The sequence below is a fragment of the Scyliorhinus torazame genome, chromosome 11 (assembly GCF_047496885.1).
Source record: "Scyliorhinus torazame isolate Kashiwa2021f chromosome 11, sScyTor2.1, whole genome shotgun sequence".
NCBI lineage: Eukaryota > Metazoa > Chordata > Chondrichthyes > Carcharhiniformes > Scyliorhinidae > Scyliorhinus > Scyliorhinus torazame.
Window position 1 is genome coordinate 230,201,761 of NC_092717.1, and position 19,915 is coordinate 230,221,675.

Sequence of the window (19,915 nt, forward strand, 5' to 3'; positions counted from 1 at the left end):
AAGATGTGCAGGGTCGGTGGATTGGCCACGCTAAATTGCCCTTAATTGGAAAAAAATTAATTGGGTATTCTAAATTTAGAAAAAAAAGAATGTCTAATGGATGATGTGACTAATGTTGGTTATGTTTATAGATAGTTCTCTCTGAATAGGATCGTGCTTTATTCCCCAGTCCCTCTTGTTAAGCCAATTAGAACATAAATAACTCCTGTCTTGAATTTATAATTACATAGTAAGTTTGGAACTCCCCGAGTGTAAATTAACATAAATTATAGACAAAAAATTGCAAACCACTTTCTTTTTATATCATGAATATTAATGTAAAAGTTTGTAAATTTCATGCCCTACACGGGGCCTCATGGAACATGGGAAATAAGGCCCCCCTCAGGCCTTTCCACGTTCAACTAAATCATGGCTGATCTTCTAACTCAACATCATTTTCCCACACTAGCCCATATCCTTTGATGTTTTTAATACCTATAAATCTATCGATCTTGTCTTGAATATACTCAATAACTGTGACACCACAGCCATCTGGAATGAGTGTTCCAAAGATTCACTACCCTTTGAGTGAATAATTTACTCTGCTTCTCAGCCCTAAATGGTCTACTCCTTATTCTAATGATGTCCGCTGGTTCTAGGCCACCACCCTCTGCCCGGGAGAAACATCCCTCCTGCATCTATGCAGTGGAGCCCTGTAAGAAATTGAGTAAGTTGCAATGAGATTACGTCTCATCACTTCTAAACTCTAATCAATAATAATAATAATCTTTATTATTGTCACAAGTAGGCTTAGATTAACACTGCAATGAAGTTACTGTGAAAATCCCCAGTTGCCACACTCGGCGCCCTGTTCGGGTACACAGGGAGAATTCAGAATGTTCTCACCTAACAGCACGTCTTTCGGGACTCATGGAAGGAAACTGGAGCAGCCGGAGGAAACCCACGTAGACACGGGAAAAATGCAGACTCCGCACAGACAGTGACCCTAGCCGGGAATCGAACTTGGGACCCTGGCACTGTGAAGCAACAGTTCTAACCACTATGCTACATTAATGCCACAAGATCCCACTTCTTTAATAATTTTTAAAAATTTTTATATAAAAGACTTAAAGAAAAATGAAGCACTATTAACAATAATATAATAATATAACAAAAATAGAAATCTTACACACTCAGGTTTATTTCCCACTTTCCCCAAGAATTCTCTTATATGACACATCAATCTAGAGTTATGTACTTTTGTAGGGTCCACCCATAAAGAATGTCACAGTGCCCTGGAGAATGCTCCCTTAGCTCCAGCTATTCTCAGAGGTAAAATTTTCATTTACCCTCTGTTAGCCAACCACGGTTAGCTGCTTCATCAGTGACCTTCCTCCCATCATAAGGTCCACAAAGTGGGAAAGTTCACTGATGATTGCACAATGTTCAGAGCCATTCGTGATTCCTTTTTTAAAAAAAATAATTTTTATTAAAGGTTTTCAAGCAGGGAGTGCAGGAGGCGAAAGAGGCCGATGTTGTGGCCTTTGCGTCCCTAGTAGCCCGGCGTAGGATTTTACTCATGTGGAAGGAAGCGAAACCCCCCAGACTGGAGGCCTGGATAAACGATATGGCGGGGTTCATAAAACTGGAGCAGATGAAGTTTGCGCTGAGAGGGATCGGCTCAAGGTTCACCAGGCGGTGGCAGCCATTCCTCGACTACCTAGGGGAACGTTAGAGGGAAGATAGATGACCAGCAGCAGCAACCCAGGGGGGAGGAGGGGGGGGGGGGGGGGGGGGGGGGGTGGGGGGGGGGAGGGGGGGGGAGGTAGGGGGACGCGGGAAGTTTTTATTTTATGTTAATTGATTAGTTTACCATGTTGGTTAGCTACTTGTTATTAGACTGTGGTTATTATGTTACATGTACTGTTAAATTTTTTTTCTTTCTTATGTTTGCTGTGTAAGGGGAAAAAATTGTGATTGAAAAATTTTCAATAAAATATATTTCAAAAAAAAAATTAAAGGTTTTCATAAAATATCAATAACAAAAATGAGAAGAAACACAACAGGGTTAAGTACAAAACACAGTCCAGAAAAGCAACCCTCCATACCCCCCTCTCCCCCCTGTACATAAATAATAAATTAACATTAACACCCCGACTTAATACAACAAGTATATACACCCCCTCAGACCCTCCAGTGTGAATAACAAAAACAAAAAATTACCCCCCCCCCCCCCCCCCACCCCCCCCCCCCGAGTTGCTGCTGCCATTGACCATGTCTACCGCTCAGCCAGGAAGTTTAAGAACGGTTGCCACCGCCTAAAGAACCCTTGTACCGACCCTCTCAAGGCGAATTTCACCCTCTCCAACTTTATAAAGCCCGCCATATCGTTGATCCAGGATTCCACGCTTGGGGGCCTCGCATCCTTCCACTGAAGAAGAATCCTTCGCCGGGCTACCAAGGACGCAAAGGCCAGAATACCGGCTCTTTTGCCTCCTGCACTCTCCCGGCTCCTCTGCCACCCCAAATATTGCGAGCCCCAGCCCGGCTTGACCCTGGATCCTACCACCCTCGACACCGTCCTCACTACGCCCCTCCAAAATTCCTCCAGCGCTGGGCATGCCCAGAACATATGGGTGTGGTTTGCTGGGCTCCCTGAGCACCTAACACACCTGTCCTCACCCCCAAAAAAACCGACTCATCCTTGTCCCGGTCATGTGTGCCCTGTGCAGCACCTTAAACTGTATGAGGCTGAGCCTCGCGCACGATGAGGAAGAGTTCACCCTCCCCAGGCATCTACCCACGTCCTTTCCTCAATTCCTCTCCCAACTCCTCCTCCCACTTACCTTTTGCCTCCACCACCGAGGCCTCCTACCTCCTCCTGCATCACCTGGTAGGTTTCCGAGATCTTCCCCACTCCCACCCACCCCCCCGAGAGCACCCTGTCCTGTACTGTGTGTGGCCGTAGCCGCGGGAATTCCACCACCTGCCGTCTGGCAAACGCCCTTACCTGTAAGTACCTGAAGGTGTTCCCCGGGGGAGCCCGTACTTACTCCTCCAGCTCACACAGGCTTGCAAACTTTCCGTCCACAAACAGGTCTCCCCCAACTTTCGTATCCCTGCCCTGTGCCACACCCCGCAAACTCCACCTGTTCTTCCTGGGGCGAACCGGTGGTTCCCCCGTAATGGGGTCCCCGCCGAGGCCCCCACTTCTCTCCCTGTGCCGCCTCCACTGCCCCCAAATTTTGAGGGCAGCCACCACCACCGGGCTCGAGGTATATCTCCTGGGAGGAGCGGCAGCGGCGCCGTTGCCAGCGCCCCCAGACCCGTACCCACACAAGACGCCGTCTCCAGCCTCTTCCATGCAGCCCCCTCCCCCGCCATCACCCACTTGCGCACCATCGTTGCAATCGGCCCAGTAATATCCACAGAGGTTGGGCAGCGCCAGTCCCCCCCTATCTCTACTCCGCTCCAGGAACACCCTTCTCACCCTCGGAGTCCCTCGAGCCCACACAAACCCCATTATACTCCTGTTAACCCGCCTGAAAAAAGCCTTCGGGATAAACACGGGGAGGCACTGGAACAGGAACAAAAACCTTGGGAGCACCGTCATTTTGATTGACTGCACCCTACCCGCCAAGGACAGCGGCAACACGTCCCACCTCTTGAACACCTCCTCCATTTGCTCCACCAGCCTTGTAAAATTAAGCCTATGCAGGGCCCCCCAGCTCCTGGCCACCTGGACTCCCAAATACATGAAGCTCCTCTCCGCCTTTTTTTAGTGGGAGCTCGCCAATCCCCCTCTCACTGGTCCCCTGGATGAACTACAAACAGCTCGCTCTTCCCATGTTGAGCTTTTACCCCGAAAAGTCCCCGAATTCCCTAAGAATCCTCATTACCTCCGGCATTCCTCCCACCGGGTCCGCCACATACAGCAGCAGGTCGTCCGCATAAAGTGACACCCTATGCTCCTCCCCACCCCGCACCAACTCCCTCCAGTTCCTTGACTCCCTCAGTGCCATAGACAGTAGTTCAATCGCCAGTGCGAAGAGCAGCGGGGATAAGGGACACCCCTGTCTCGTCCCTCGGTGCAACCGAAAGTACTCGGACCTCCTCCTGTTTGTGGCCCACACTCGCCATCGGGACCTCATACAGCAGCCTAACCCAGCTGACAAACCCCTCCCCGAACCTCTTCAGCACCTCCCACAGGTACCCCCACTCTACCCTATCGAAGGCTTTCTCAGCGTCCATCGGCACCACTATCTCCGCCTCCCCCTTCCTCGCCGGCATCATGATAACATTCAAAAGCCCCCGCACATTCGCGTTCAACTGCCTCCCCTTCTGGTCTTCATGGATGATCTGCGGCACACAATCCTCAATCCTCGTGGCTAAGACCTTCGCCAGCACCTTGGCATCTACATTTAGTAAGGTGATCGGTCTGTAAGGCCCACACTGCAGTGGATCCTTGTCCCACTCCAGGATCAAGTAGATCAGTGCCCGGGACATCGTCGGGCTCGGATCGGTACAATTCCTCGTAAAAGTCCCTGAAGACCCCATTGATGCCAACTCCACTCCGTACCACACTCCCTCTCCCTGTCCTTAACTCCCCCCCGATCTCCCTAGCTGCGTCCCGCTTCCGAAGCTGATGCGCCAGCATCCGGCTTGCCTTTTCCCCATACTCGTAAATCGCCCCCTGGGCCTTCCTCCACTGCACCTCCGCCTTCCTGGTGGTCACCAGGTCGAATTCGGCCTGGAGGCTGCGCCTCTTCCTCAACAATCCTTCCTCGGGCTCCTCCGCATACCTCCTGTCTACCCTCACCATCTCCCCCACCAGCCTCTCCCTCTCCCCCCGCTCCTTGTGGGCCTTAATGGAGATCAGCTCTCCCCTCACCACCGCCTTCAGTGCCTCCTATACCATCCCCATTTGGACCTCCCCGTTGTCGTTGGTCTCCAAGTACCTCTCTATACTTCCTCGGACCTGCTCGTTCACCCTCCTCGTCCGCCAACAATCCCACCTCCGGCGGTCCGGTTGCGGCGACGACCAGCTAAGCCGCACGTTTCGGCGGCTCCAGCTCGAATGGACCTTCGGGCTCTTTAAGAGCCCCAACGGGGAATTTTTTCGTGACGAAACCCGGTGTGGGGTAAGGCAAACAGCCCCCCAGCGGAAAAGAAAAATATCGGCGGCGGCGGCCAGATCTCAAAGAATCCTCGAGGGCAGTGGCAGAAGGAAGAAAGGAGCAAGATGGCGGCTGAGAGAGCCCAGGCGACATGGGGACCGGACCAGGATGAATTCTTAAGACGGTGTGTGGAGCTGCTAAAAAAGGAGGTGCTGGCCCCGATGCTACAAGCAATTGAGGGGCTTAAGGAGACACAAAAGGCCCAGGAGATAGAGCTCCGTGTGGTGGAGCAGAAGGTGACTGACAACGAGGACGAGATCCTGGGCCTAGCGGTCAAAATGCAAACGCACGAGGCGCTCCATAAGAAGTGCACCGAAAGGATTGAAGTCCTAGAAAACAGATCACGGAGAAAGAACTTCCGAATCTTGGGTCTCCCCGAGGGAGTGGAAGGAGCTGACGGCGGGGCTTACGTGAGCACGATGCTACGCTCGCTAATGGGAGCTGAGGCCCCCTCAGGCCCCTTTGGAGTGGAAGGGGCCCATCGGGTCCCTGCGAGGAGACCAAAGGCGGGAGAACCACCTAGGGCGATGATCGTGCGATTTCACCGCTCCAATGACAGAGAGGTGGTTCTGAGATGGGCCAAGAAGGTACGAAGTAGTAGATGGGAGAATGCGGTGATACGAGTGTATCAGGATTGGAGTGCGGAGGTGGTGAGAAGGAGGGCGAGCTTCAATCGAGCCAAGGAGGTGCTGCACAAGAAGAAAGTGAAGTTCGGGATGTTGCAGCCGGCGCGACTGTGGGTCACGCACCAGGAGAGGCATTACTATTTCGAAACGGCGGAAGAAGCATGAACCTTCATTAAAAGCGAGAAACTGGATCAGAACTGAGGGACTGATGTTGGTGGGGAAACGACAATGCTGATATATATAGAGATGTAAATTGGGGAGGGGGGGGACAATGAGAAATGTGGGCGCCGGTGGGGGGGAAGAAGAGACACAGGCGGGGGATGGGGAATGGGAATGGGGTGGTAGGGGGAGCTGCGCCATGAGGGGCAGGACGGCTCTAGAGAACGCGGGGTTTCTTTTTCTCGTTCCCGCATCAGAAAGATGATGGCGGGAAGATAAGCGCAAGGTGGATGGGAGTTCCTCACACGGGGGGGTCAAGGAGAGAGCGGGAGACGCCGCGGTCAGTTGACTTTCGGAAGCAATATGGGGGGAGTAACCATGCTAGATGGGGGTCTAGCAGGGGGGGGGGGGCGGGATAACTGGGTTGCTTCTGCGGAGATCGAAAGGGAACTGGTAAAAGAAAAGGTGGGCGGGGCGGGAATGCGCCGCCTGGGGGACGGGTGGGTGCGCGGAACCGGGACGTGGGACTGGCCCAGAGAGGGTGATGGCTAGTCGACAGGGGAGGGGGGCGGGCAGCCCCCCAGTCCGGCTGATCACGTGGAATGTGAGAGGCCTAAATGGGCCAATTAAGAGGGCCCGAGTGTTCGCGCACTTAAAAGGACTGAAGGCAGACGTGGCCATGCTCCAAGAGACGCACCTGAAGGTGGCGGACCAGGTTAGGTTAAGGAAAGGATGGGTGGGACAGGTGTTCCACTTAGGGCTGGACGCAAAGAATAGAGGGGTGGCCATATTGGTGGGGAAACGGGTGTCGTTCGAGGCTAGGAATATTGTAGCGGACAGCGGTGGCAGATATGTGATGGTGAGTGGCAGACTGCAGGGAATGGAGGTCGTGCTGGTTAATGTATATACCCCGAATTGGGATGATGCGGGATTTATGAAGCGGATGCTGCGACGTATCCCGGACCTGGAGGTGGGAAACCTGGTAATGGGGGGGGGACTTCAACACCGTACTGGACCCAGGGTGAGATAGATCTAGATCTAGGACCAGAAGAAGGCCGGCAGCGGCCAAGGTGCTTAGCGGGTTTATGGACCAAATGGGGGGAGTGGATCCGTGGCGATTTGTTAGGCCGCTGGCCAAGGAGTTCTCCTTTTTCTCCCATGTCCATAAGGTGTACTCCTGGATAGATTTCTTTGTTTTGGGAAGGTCACTGATTTCGAGGGTGGAAGGAACTGAGTGCTCAGCCATAGCTGTTTCAGACCATGCCCCACACTGGGTGGATCTGGAACTAGGCGAGGAGAGGGAGCAGCGTCCACTCTGGCGACTGGATGTGGGATTATTGGCTGACGAGGGAGTCTGCGGAAGGGTGCGGGGATGTATCGAAAGGTACCTGGAGGCCAACGACGATGGGGAGGTCCGAGTGGGAGTAGTATGGGAAGCACTGAAGGCGGTGGTCAGGGGAGAATTGATCTCCATCAGGGCTCACAAGGGGAAAACAGAGGCCAAAGAAAGGGAAAGATTACGAGGGGAGATTCTGAGGGTAGATGGCCCCGGATGAAGGACTATACAGGGAGAGGCGACGACTCCAGACGGAGTTCGACCTGCTGACCACAGGGAGGGCAGAGGCACAGTGGAGGAAGGCACAGGGGATGAGATATGAATATGGGGAAATGGCGAGTCGCCTGTTGGCCCACCAGCTTCGAAAGAGGACAGCGGCGAGGGAGATCGGGGGAGTTAGGGATGAAATGGGAGCCATGGTGCGGAGAGCAGGGAAGATAAACGAGGTGTTTAAGACCTTTTACGAGAGGTTATATAGGTCCCAACCCCCGGAGGGAAAAGAGGGGATGCAGCAGTTTCTGGACCAACTAAGGTTCCCGAGGGTGGAGGAGCAGGAGCTGGCAGGTCTGGGGGCGCCAATTGGGGTGGACGAGGTGACCAAAGGGCTGGGGAACATGCAGGCAGGGAAGGCCCCGGGACCAGATGGGTTCCCGGTGGAATTCTATAGAAAATATGTGGACTTGTTGGCCCCGCTGCTGGTAAGAACCTTTAACGAGCCAGAGAAGGGGGGACCCTACCCCCGACAATGTCGGAGGCGGCGATATCACTAATCTTGAAGCGAGATAAAGACCCGCTGCAATGCGTGTCCTATAGACCTATCTCACTCCTAAATGTGGACGCCAAGTTGCTGGCAAAGGTGCTGGCAACGAGGATAGAGGATTGTGTCCCAGGGGTGGTACACGAAGACCAGACAGGGTTCGTAAAGGGGAGACAATTGAATGTCAACGTGCGACAGCTATTGGGGGTGATAATGATGCCCCCAGCAGAGGGGGAGGTAGAGATAGTGGCGACAATGGATGCAGAGAAGGCATTTGATAGGGTAGAGTGGGAGTACCTATGGGAGGTGCTGAGGAGGTTCGGGTTTGGGGAGGGGTTTGTCAGCTGGGTTAAACTCCTCTATGGGGCCCCAATGGCAAGTGTAGTCACAAATCGGCAAAGGTCGGAGTATTTTCGACTACACGGGGAACAAGACAGGGATGCCCGCTGTCCCCATTACTGTTCGCGCTGGCAATTGAACCACTGGCCATAGCGCTGAGAGACTCCAGGAAATGGAGAGGGGTGGTTAGCGGGGGAGAGGAACACCGAGTGTCACTCTACGCGGATGACCTATTGCTGTATGTGACGGATCCAGTGGGGGGGATGACAGAGGTCATGCAGATATTGATGGAGTTTGGAGATTTCTCGGGATATAGGCTTAACATGGGAAAGAGTGAGCTTTTCGTGATGCACCCTGGGGACCAGAGTAGAGGGATAGATGGCCTGCCGCTAAAGAGAGTGGAAAGAAACTTCCGATACCTGGGGATCCAGATAGCCAGGAGCTGGGGAACCTTACATAGACTCAATCTGACTCGGCTGGTGGAACAAATGGAAGAGGATTTCAAAAGGTGGGACATGCAGCCGCTGTCACTGGCGGGCAGAGTGCAGGCGATTAAGATGATGGTCCTCCCGAGGTTCCTATTTGTGTTCCAATGTCTCCCTATACTGATCACTAAGGCCTTTAAAAAAAAAATTAGATAGGAGCATCATGAGCTTCGTGTGGGCAGGGAAGGCCCCGAGGGTAAGGAGGGGGTTCCTACAACGTAGCAGAGACAGAGGGGGACTAGCGTTGCCGAATTTGGGCGACTACTATTGGGCCGGCAACGTGGCGATGATCCGTAAATGGATGATAGAGGGAGAGGGAGCGGCTTGGAAAAGGTTGGCGATGATGTCCTGCAAAGGAACAAGATTAAAAGCGCTGGTGACAGCGCCATTACCGCTCTCCCCGAAAAAGTTTACCACAAACCCAGTGGTGGCGGCAACATTAAGTATCTGGGGGCAATGGAGGCGACAGAGGGGTGTGCTGGGAGCCTCGGTGTGGTCCCCGATCAGGAACAACCATAGGTAAATTGTTTGTGTTCTAGATGGGGAGAGGAGGTGGGGGGAGCATTACTTCGTGTTATTTGGTTAGTTTATTATATTATTTAAACAATGTTATATATCAGTTATCACGTTACCATTTTTGTTGATTTGTAAGGGGAAAAAATTGTGTTTGAAAACTTCAATAAAATATATTTTAAAAAAAAAACAATCCCACCTCCAAGCGCCACAGCGGGCGCTGGTCCCTCTCCTCCCCCATCTCCAAGTCCACCCAATGCGGGGCGTGGTCCGAAATGGCTATTGCCGAATACTCAGTATCCGCTACTCTCGCTATCAGCGCACTACTCAAGATGAAAAAGTCGATTCGGGAATAAGCCTTATGAACATGTGAGAAGAGTGAAAATTCCCTATCCCCCGGCCTTGCAAATCTCCAAGGGTCCACCCCTCCCATCTGGTCCATAAACCCCCTCAGCACTTTAGCCGCCGCCGGCTTCCTACCCGTCCTAGACCTGGTGCGATCCAGTGCCGGATCCAGCACCGTGTTAAAGTTATCAGGCCCCCCACTTCCAAGTCTGGGATCCGACCCAACATACGCCGCATAAAACCCGCATCGTCCCAGTTCGGGGCATACACATTGACCAGTACCACCCTCTCTCCCTGCAACTTACCACTTACCATTACGTACCTACCGCCATTATCTGCCACAATGCTCGACGCCTCAAACGACACCTTCTTTCCCACCAAGATCGCCACCCCTCGATTTTTGGCATCCAGCCCCAAGTGAAACACCTGACCTACCCACCCTTTCCTCAATCTTACCCGGTCTGCCACCTTCAGGTGTGTCTCCTGAAGCATAGCCACATCCGCCTTGAGCCCCTTCAGGTGCGCGAACACGCGGGCCCGCTTAACCGGCCCATTCAGTCCCCTTACATTCCAGGTTATCAGCCGGATCAGGGGGCTACCCGCCCCCCTCCCCCGCCGACTAGCCATGACCCCTCCTCAGCCAGCCACGCGCCCGCACCCCACACCCGGCCCGTTCCCCACAGTGGCATACCCCCGTCTTGACCCACCCCACTCGCTCCAGCTCCTCCTTGACCATAGCAGCAGCAACTCGATTCCCCCCCCCCCCCCCCCCCCCCAACGGCTAGGACCCATCCTAGCTGAGTTACTCCCCCCATTGCACTTCCGCAAGTCAGCTGACTCCTGCTGACCCCGTCCACTCCCGCCAATCCTTCGACTCCTCCCATTGTGTGGCACACCCTCATCTCCCGTCCCCATCCATAGGCTCTCCCCCTCCCCCTTCTGTTCCAAGCGCGGGAAGCAACCCTCGCTTCCCCGCCCCGGCCCCACCCCCTCCAGTCTTCAGCGCGGGAAAAAGCCGGTGCTTTCCACCCACCAAGCCCCGCCACCTCTGACTCAGCTCCTTTTGCAGGCCCAGTCCCCTCACCCCTGATTCGGGCCTCCCCCTCCCCCGCGGGGCCCCATCTCACCTCCAAGAGCCCCCCCGACCAACGCAACCAAGACAGTGCCCAACCCGCCCCAGCCACCCTCACCGACCCAAAAGAGAAAAAACACAAAGAAAAGAAACCCGGAGTAATACAAAGGCTCCCCCCTCGAAACAAAAATAAACATAGCATATCAACCGCAGTCCCCAATCGTCCGTCCCGACCCTCAATCTGTGTCCAACTTCTCGGCCTGAACAAAGGCCCACGCCTCCTCCGGAGACTCAAAATAATGGTGCCGGTCCTTGCAGGTAACCCACAGTCGCAACATGCCAAACCTCACCCCCTTCCTGCGCAGCACCGCCTTCGCTCGATTGTACCCGGCCCTCCTCTTCGCCACCTCCGCACTCCAGTCCTGATATATCCGAACCTCCACATTCTCCCACCTGCTGCTCCTCTCCTTCTTGGCCCACCTGAGCACACACTCCCGATCGACGAACCGATGGAACCGCACCAGCACCGCCCGCGGAGGCTCGTTAGCCTTGGGCTTCCTCGCCAGCACTCTATGGGCCCCTTCCAGCTCCAGGGGCCCCTGGAAGGACCCTGCTCCCATCAGCGAGTTCAACATGGTGACCACTTAGGACCCCACGTCCGGCCCCTCCAGCCCCTCCGGGAGGCCCAGAATCCGCAGATTCTTCCGCCTCGACCGATTCTCCATCTCCTCGAACCGCTCCTGCCATTTCTTGTGGAGTGCCTCGTGCGCCTCCACCTTTACTGCCAGGCCTAAGATCTCGTCCTCATTGTCAGAGATCTTTTGTCGAACCTCGCGGATCGCCACTCCCTGAGCCGTCTGTGTCTCCAGCAGCTTATCAATAGAAGCCTTCATCGGCTCCAGCAGGTCCGTTTTAATCTCTCTGAAGCAGCGCTGGATACCCTCCTGCTGCTCTTCCGGCCACTGCATCCACGCTGCCTGGTCTCCGCCCGCCGCCATTTTGTCCTTCTTCCCTCGCACCTTCTTTGGGTCCACCACCACCTTTTATGTCGCCCCGCTCCTAGTTGTAGCCATATACTAACGGGGAGCTGTTGTAGACTCCTTCCCACACCGGGAAACATCATAAAAGTGCCGTTGGGGGCCCTGAAAAGAGCCCAAGAGTCCGTTTTTGCGGGAGCCGCCGAATGTGCAACTTAGCTCCACATAGCCGCAACCGGAAGTCCTTGCCATTCGTAATTCCTGAGATACTGAAGCAGTCCATGCCCATATGCAGCAAAACCTGGAAAATATCTAATCACCTCCCTGTGACATTTAATGTCATAACTATCGCTGAATCTCCCACTATCAACATCCCATGGGGTTACTATTCACCAGACACTGAACTGGACTAGCCTGTGGCTACAAGAGAAGGTCAGAATCTTCAGGTCACCTCCTCACCCTCCCCAAAGCCTGCTCACCATCGACAAGGCACAAGTCAGGCCCAGTCTCCTGATACTCCCCTCATCGGACAATCCCACCAACCAAGGAATCATTTTGGTGAACCTTCATTCCACTCCCTCTATGGCAAGCATATCCTTCCTTGGGTAAGGAGATCAAACGGTCACAATACTCCAGGTGCTGTCTCACCTAAGTATATATAGTTGCAGCAAGCAATCTTTACTCTTGTACTTATAACCTCTTGCAATAAAAGTCAACATACCATTTGCCTTCCTAACTGCTTGCTGTACCTGCATGTTAGCTTTCAGTGACTCATGAACAACGACACCTAGATCCTTTTGGACATCAACACTTCCCCAATCTGGGCAACGCAGTAGCACAGTGGATAGCACAGTTGCTCCACAGCTCCAGGGTCCCAGGTTCGATCCCTGGCTTGGATCACTGTCTGTACGAAGTCTGCACGTTCCCCCCGTGTCTGCGTGGGTTTCCTCCGGGTGCTCAGGTATCCTCCCACAGTCCAAAGATGTGCAGGTTAAGTGGATTGGCCATGCTAAATTGCCCTTAGTGTCCAAAATTGCCCTTAGTGTCCAAAAGAAAAAGTGTTAGCTGGGATTACTAGGTTACGGGGTTAGGGTGGAGGCGTAGGCTTATGTAGGGTGCTCTTTCCAAGACCGGTGCAGACTCGATGGGCCGAATGGCCTCCTTCTGCACTGTACATTCTATGATTCAATCTCTCGCCATTTAAGAAATACACTGCATTTCTATTTTTCTTACCAAAGAGGATAACTTTTTCCATATTTATATTCCACTTACCATGTTCTTGCCCACTCACTTAGCCTGTCTAAATGACTTTGAAGTCTCTTTACATCCTCCTCACAATTCACATTCCCACCTAGTTTTGTGTCATCAGCAAACTTGGAAATATTACATTTCGTTTCCACATCCAAATCATTGATATAGGGCACAATTCTCCCCAAAGGGGTGTGTTTCGTGGGGTGATTCTCGCTGGATGCTTGGGCGTGATACAGATCCAAATTCATCCACAAGTAGTCATTGTTTGGGAGCTTGGAGAGTTTCTCTCTGAAACATTCCACACTAAGGGCTGAATTCTTCCGCCCCGCCTGCCAATAAGGGCACGAGGCAGGGCTGCCACTGTCCCCACTCCTATTTGCACTCGCAATAGAGCCACTCGCTATAGTGCTGAGGTCCTCTGTTGAGTGGAGGAGGATTAATCAGGGAGGGGTGGAGCATCGGGTGTCCCTTTACGCGGATGACCTGCTTCTCAATATTATGGACCCAGCATCCTCCATGAAAGGCATAATGAAGTTGCTTAGCACCTTTGGCTCCTTTTCTGGGTACAAGTTGACCTTGGGCAAGAGTGAATGTTTCCTGGTCAACCTCTCTGGGAGGAGAGCCCAACTGGGGATGTAGCATTTTCGCCTTGCCAAGACAAGGTTACGTTATCTGGGGGTCCTCGTGGTCCACAACTGGGCCTCACTTCATAAATTAAATTATAACAGTCTAGTTACTGGTATCACGGTCGACTTGCAGAGGCGGAGCACCTTCCCCTATCCTTGGCACGTAGGGTTCAGACTATTAAAATTAACATACTCTCAAGATTTTTATTTCTCTTTCAGTGTCTCCCCATTTTTCTCCCCAAATCCTTTTTTAAAAAAAATATATTTTATTCAAAATTTTTGGCCAACCATGACAGTACATTGTGTATCCTTTACACAGTAATATAACAATATAAATAACAATGGCCAGTTTCAAGCAAGAAATAAATAATATATAAACAACATCGAAATTAAAAAACAAAACTAAATGGCAACTGCCTTGTCCCAAATAAATACTCTCCAAAAATACAATTCAGCAGTCCAATATACAATTACCTATAACAACAACCTATACATATTATACATATACACTAACATCCCTGAGAGTCCTTCTGGTTCCCCCCCCCCCCCCCCGCCCCCCCCCACCCACCCACCCACCGGGTTGCTGCTGCTGTCTTCTTCTTTTCCATTCCCTCTATCTTTCTGTGAGGTATTCGACGAACGGTTGCCACCGCCTGGTGAACCCTTGAGCCGATCCCCTTAGGACAAACTTAATCCGTTCCAACTTTATAAACCCTGCCATGTCATTTATCCAGGTCTACACACCCGGGGGCTTGGCTTCCTTCCACGTCAACAGTATCCTGCGCCGGGCTACTAGGGACGCAAAGGCCAAAACATCAGCCTCTTTCGCCTCCTGCACTCCCGGCTCCTCTGCAACCCCGAATATAGCCAACCCCCAGCTTGGTTCGACCTGGACCCCCACCACCTTCGAAAGCACCTTTGTCACCCCCACCCAAAACCCCTGGAGTGCCGGACATGACCAGAACATGTGGGTGTGATTCGCTGGGCTTCTCGAGCATCTCGCACACCTATCCTCTACTCCAAAAAATTTACTGAGCCGTGCTCCAGTCATATGCGCCCTGTGTAACACCTTAAATTGTATCAGGCTTAGCCTGGCACACGAGGACGATGAGTTTACCCTACTTAGGGCATCAGCCCACAGCCCCTCCTCAATCTCCTCCCCCAGCTCCTCTTCCCATTTCCCTTTCAGCTCATCTACCATAATCTCCCCCTCGTCCCTCATTTCCCTATATATGTCTGATACCTTACCGTCCCCCACCCATGTCTTTGAGATCACTCTGTCCTGCACCTCCTGCGTCGGGAGCTGCGGGAATTCCCTCACCTGTTGCCTCGCAAAAGCCCTCAGTTGCATATACCGGAATGCATTCCCTTGGGGCAACCCATATTTTTCGGTCAGCGCTTCCAGACTTGCAAACGTCCCATCTACAAACAGATCTCTCAATTGTGTTACTCCTGCTCTTTGCCATGTTCCAAATCCCCCATCCATTCTCCCCGGAGCAAACCTATGGTTATTTCTTATCGGGGACCACACCGAGGCTCCTGTCTTACCCCTATGCCGTCTCCACTGCCCCCAGATTTTAAGAGTAGCCACCACCACCGGGCTTGTGGTGTATTTCTTCGGTGAGAACGGCAACGGCGCCGTCACCATAGCTTGTAGGCTAGTCCCCCTACAGGGCACCCTCTCCAATCTCTTCCACGCCGCTCCCTCCTCTTCTCCCATCCACTTACATACCATTGAGATATTGGCGGCCCAGTAGTACTCACTTAGGCTCGGTAGTGCCAGCCCCCCCCTATCCCTACTACGCTGCAAAAATCCCCTCCTCACTCTCGGGGTCTTCCTGGCCCACACAAAACTCATGATATTCTTCTCAATCCTTTTGAAAAAAGCCTTTGTGATCACCACCGGGAGGCACTGAAACACAAAAAGGAATCTCGGGAGGACCACCATTTTAACCGCCTGCACCCTCCCTGCCAGTGACAGGGATACCATGTCCCATCTCTTGAAGTCCTCCTCCATCTGTTCCACCAACCGCGTTAAATTTAACCTATGCAATGTACCCCAATTCTTGGCTATCTGGATCCCCAAGTAGCGAAAGTCCCTTGTTACCTTCCTCAGCGGTAAGTCCTCTATTTCTCTGTTCTGCCCCCCTGGATGCACCACAAACAACTCACTTTTCCCCATGTTCAGTTTATATCCTGAAAATTCTCCAAACTCCCCAAGTATCCGCATTATCTCTGGGATCCCCTCCGCCGGGTCCGCCACATACAACAACAAATCGTCCGCATACAGAGATACCCGGTGTTCTTCTCCTCCCCTGAGTACTCCCCTCCACTTCCTGGAACCCCTCAGTGCTATTGCCAGGGGCTCAATCGCCAGTGCAAACAATAATGGGGTCAGAGGACATCCCTGCCTCGTCCCTCTATGGAGCCGAAAATATGCAGACCCCCGTCCATTCGTGACCACGCTCGCCATCGGGGCCCTATACAGCAGCTGTACCCATCTAATATACTCATCTCCAAAGCCAAATCTCCTCAACACCTCCCACAAATAATCCCACTCCACTCTATCAAATGCTTTCTCGGCATCCATCGCCACCACTATCTCCGCTTCCCCCTCTGGTGGGGGCATCATCATTACCCCTAGCAGCCTCCGTATACTCGTATTCAGCTGTCTCCCCTTCACAAACCCAGTTTGGTCCTCATGGACCACCCCCGGGACACAATCCTCTATCCTCATTGCCATTACCTTGGCCAGAATCTTAGCGTCTACATTCAGGAGGGAGATAGGCCTATAGGACCCGCATTGCAGCGGGTCTTTTTCTTTCTTTAGGAGAAGCGATATCGTTGCCTCTGACATAGTCGGGGGCAGCTGTCCCCTTTCCCTCGCCTCATTAAAGGTTCTCATCAGTAGAGGGGCGAGCAAGTCCACGTATTTCCTGTAAAATTCAACTGGGAATCCATCCGGTCCCGGAGCCTTCCCCGCCTGCATGCTCCTAATTCCTTTCACTACTTCCTCCATTTCGATCTGTGCTCCCAGTCCCACCCTCTCCTGCTCCTCCACCTTAGGAAATTCCAGCTGGTCCAGAAAACACAGCATTCTCTCCTTCCCATCCGGGGGCTGAGCTTCATATAATCTTTCATAGAATGCCTTGAACACTCCATTCACTTTCTCCGCTCCCCGCTCCATCTCTCCCTCCTCATCCCTCACTCCCCCTATTTCCCTCGCTGCTCCCCTTTTCCTCAATTGGTGTGCCAGCAACCTGCTCGCCTTCTCCCCATATTCGTATTGTACACCCTGTGCCTTCCTCCACTGTGCCTCTGCAGTACCCGTAGTCAGCAAATCAAATTCTACGTGTAGCCTTTGCCTTTCCCTGTACAGTCCCTCCTCCGGTGCCTCCGCATATTGCCTGTCCACCCTCAGAAGTTCTTGCAGCAACCGCTCCCGTTCCCTACTCTCCTGCTTTCCTTTATGTGCCCTGATTGATATCAGCTCCCCTCTAACCACTGCCTTCAGCGCCTCCCAGACCACTCCCACCTGGACCTCCCCATTATCATTGAGTTCCAAGTACTTTTCAATACACCCCCTCACCCTTAGACACAACCCCTCATCCGACATTAGTCCCATGTCCATTCTCCAGGGTGGACGCCGTTCTTTTTCCTCCCCTATCTCCAAGTCCACCCAATGTGGAGCCTGATCCGAAATAGCTATGGCCGTATACTCCGTCCCCCTCACCTTCGGGATCAGCGCCCTTCCCAAAACAAAAAAGTCTATTCGCAATAAACTTTGTGGACATAGGAGAAAAATGAAAACTCCTTACTCCTAGGTCTACTAAATCTCCATGGGTCTACTCCTCCCACCTGCTCCATAAAGACTTTAAGCACCTTGGCTGCTGCCGACCTCCTTCCAGTCCTGGACCTCGATCTGTCCAGCCCTAGTTCCAGCACCGTGTTAAAATCTCCACCCATTACCAACTTCCCCACCTCTAGGTCCGGGATACGCCCTAACATGCGCCTCATAAAGTTGGCATCATCCCAGTTCGGGGCATATACGTTCACTAAGACCACCGCCTCCCCCTGTAATTTGCCACTCACCATCACGTATCTGCCCCCACTATCCGCCACTATGGTCTCTGCCTCAAACATTACCCGCTTCCCCACTAATATAGCCATCCCCCCTGTTTTTCGCATCTAGCCCTGAATGAAACACCTGCCCCACCCATCCTTTGCGTAGTCTAACCTGGTCTAACAGTTTCAAATGCGTCTCCTGTAACATAACCACATCTGCCTTAAGTTTCTTTAGGTGTGCGAGTACCCGTGCCCTCTTTATCGGCCCGTTCAGCCCTCTCACATTCCACGTGATCAGCCGGGTTGGGGAGCTCTTTACGCCCCCCCCCCCCTTGTCGATTAGCCATCCCCTTTTACCCAGCTCCTCACCCGGTTACAACGCAGCTGTGTCCCCCCCAGGCGGTGCCCCCCCGCCCCGCCCACCCCACCCCATACCAGCTCCCCCTTCTCCCCAGCAGCAGCAACCCAGTAAATCCCCCCCTCCCACCCCCCCCGCTAGATCCCCCACTAGCGTAGTTACACCCCCTATGTTGCTCCCAGAAGTCAGCAAACTCTGGCCGACCTCGGCTTCCCCCCGTGACCTCGGCTCGCACCGTGCGACGCCCCCTCCTTCCTGCTTCCCTATTCCCGCCATAATTATCATAGCGCGGGAACAAAGCCCGCGCTTCCCTTTTGGCCCCGCCCCCAATGGCCAACGCCCCCAACTCCTCCACCTCCCTTCCTCCTTCCCCCACAACCTGTGGAAGAGAGAAAAGTTACCGGGTCGCAGGATTAACAACATAAAAATCATCTCTCCCCCCTTTTTTCCCCCCCTCTTCGCCCCCCATATTCGCCCCACCACTTTGTCTCGCACGTTCTTTTTTAATAACCCATTCATTCCAATTTCTCTTCAACAATAAATGTCCACGCCTCATCCGCCGTTTCAAAATAGTGGTGCTTCCCTTGATATGTGACCCACAGTCTTGCCGGCTGCAGCATTCCAAATTTGATCTTCTTTTTATGAAGCACCGCCTTGGCCCGATTAAAGCTCGCCCTCCTTCTCGCCACCTCCGCACTCCAGTCTTGATATACGCGGATCACCGCGTTCTCCCATCTACTGCTCCGAGTTTTCTTTGCCCATCTTAGGACCATCTCTCTGTCCTTAAAACGGAGGAATCTCACCACTATGGCTCGAGGAATTTCTCCAGCCCTCGGTCTTCGCGCCATAACTCGGTAGGCTCCATCCGCCTCCAGCGGACCCGTCGGGGCCTCCGATCCCATCAACGAGTGCAGCATCGTGCTCACATATGCCCCGACGTCCGCCCCTTCTGCACCTTCAGGAAGACCAAGAATCCTTAAATTCTTCCTCCTCGCATTATTCTCCAGAACCTCCAGCCTTTCCACACATCGTTTATGGTGTGCCTTGTGCATCTCCGTCTTCACCACCAGGCCCTGTATATCGTCCTCGTTCTCGGCAGCCTTTGCCTTCACGACCCGAAGCTCCCGCTCCTGGGTCTTTTGCTCATTTTTAGCCCTTCAATCGCCTGTAATATCGGGGCCAACAGCTCCTTCTTCATCTCCTTTTTAAGCTCTTCCACGCAGCGTTTCAAAAACTCGTGTTGTTCAGGGCCCCATATTAAACTGCCACCTTCCGACGCCATCTTGGTTTTTGCTTGCCTTCCTTGCCGCTGCTCTAAAGGATCCACCGCAATCCGGCCACTTTCCTCTCCTTTTTCCATCCGTATCCAGGGGGGATTCCCTTCTGGTTTACCGCACAGTGCTTTTAGCCGTTAAAATTGCCGTTGGGGCTCTTATTAAGAGCCCAAAAGTCCGTTCCACCGGGAGCTGCCGAAACGTGCGACTTAGCTGGTCATCGCCGCACCCGGAAGTCCCCAAATCCTTTTTTATAAGATCAATAAATTGATATATTTTATTTGGGCGGGTAGGACTTCCAGAATCCAATCCATGGTGTTTTGCTCCAAAGGGACAGACAGTCGGTTACCCAATACAGCCAACAACAAAGATGTGCCCCGAGATATCCACGTGGGCAATATCGAATATAAGGAAAAGTCAATCTCCATGTTGACTTGGTCCAATTTAGGAATGGTGAAGCTGAAATTATACAACAAGCCACCCAAAAAGCCCCACAGCTACAACAATTGAAGCTGGTTGGTCTGATCACATCACCGATGCTCACAAAAGTATCCAATCATTATGGCACTAAAGAGA

At 52.8% G+C, this 19,915-nt stretch overlaps 1 protein-coding gene across 3 annotated transcripts in view; it reads right to left on the reverse strand.

Annotated features, from left to right (window-relative positions):
- The window catches only part of ldlrad4a (low density lipoprotein receptor class A domain containing 4a), a 629,055-nt gene that overhangs the window by 8,352 nt on the left and 600,788 nt on the right, over positions 1 to 19,915 (reverse strand). The gene's annotated exons all lie outside the window — the stretch shown is intronic.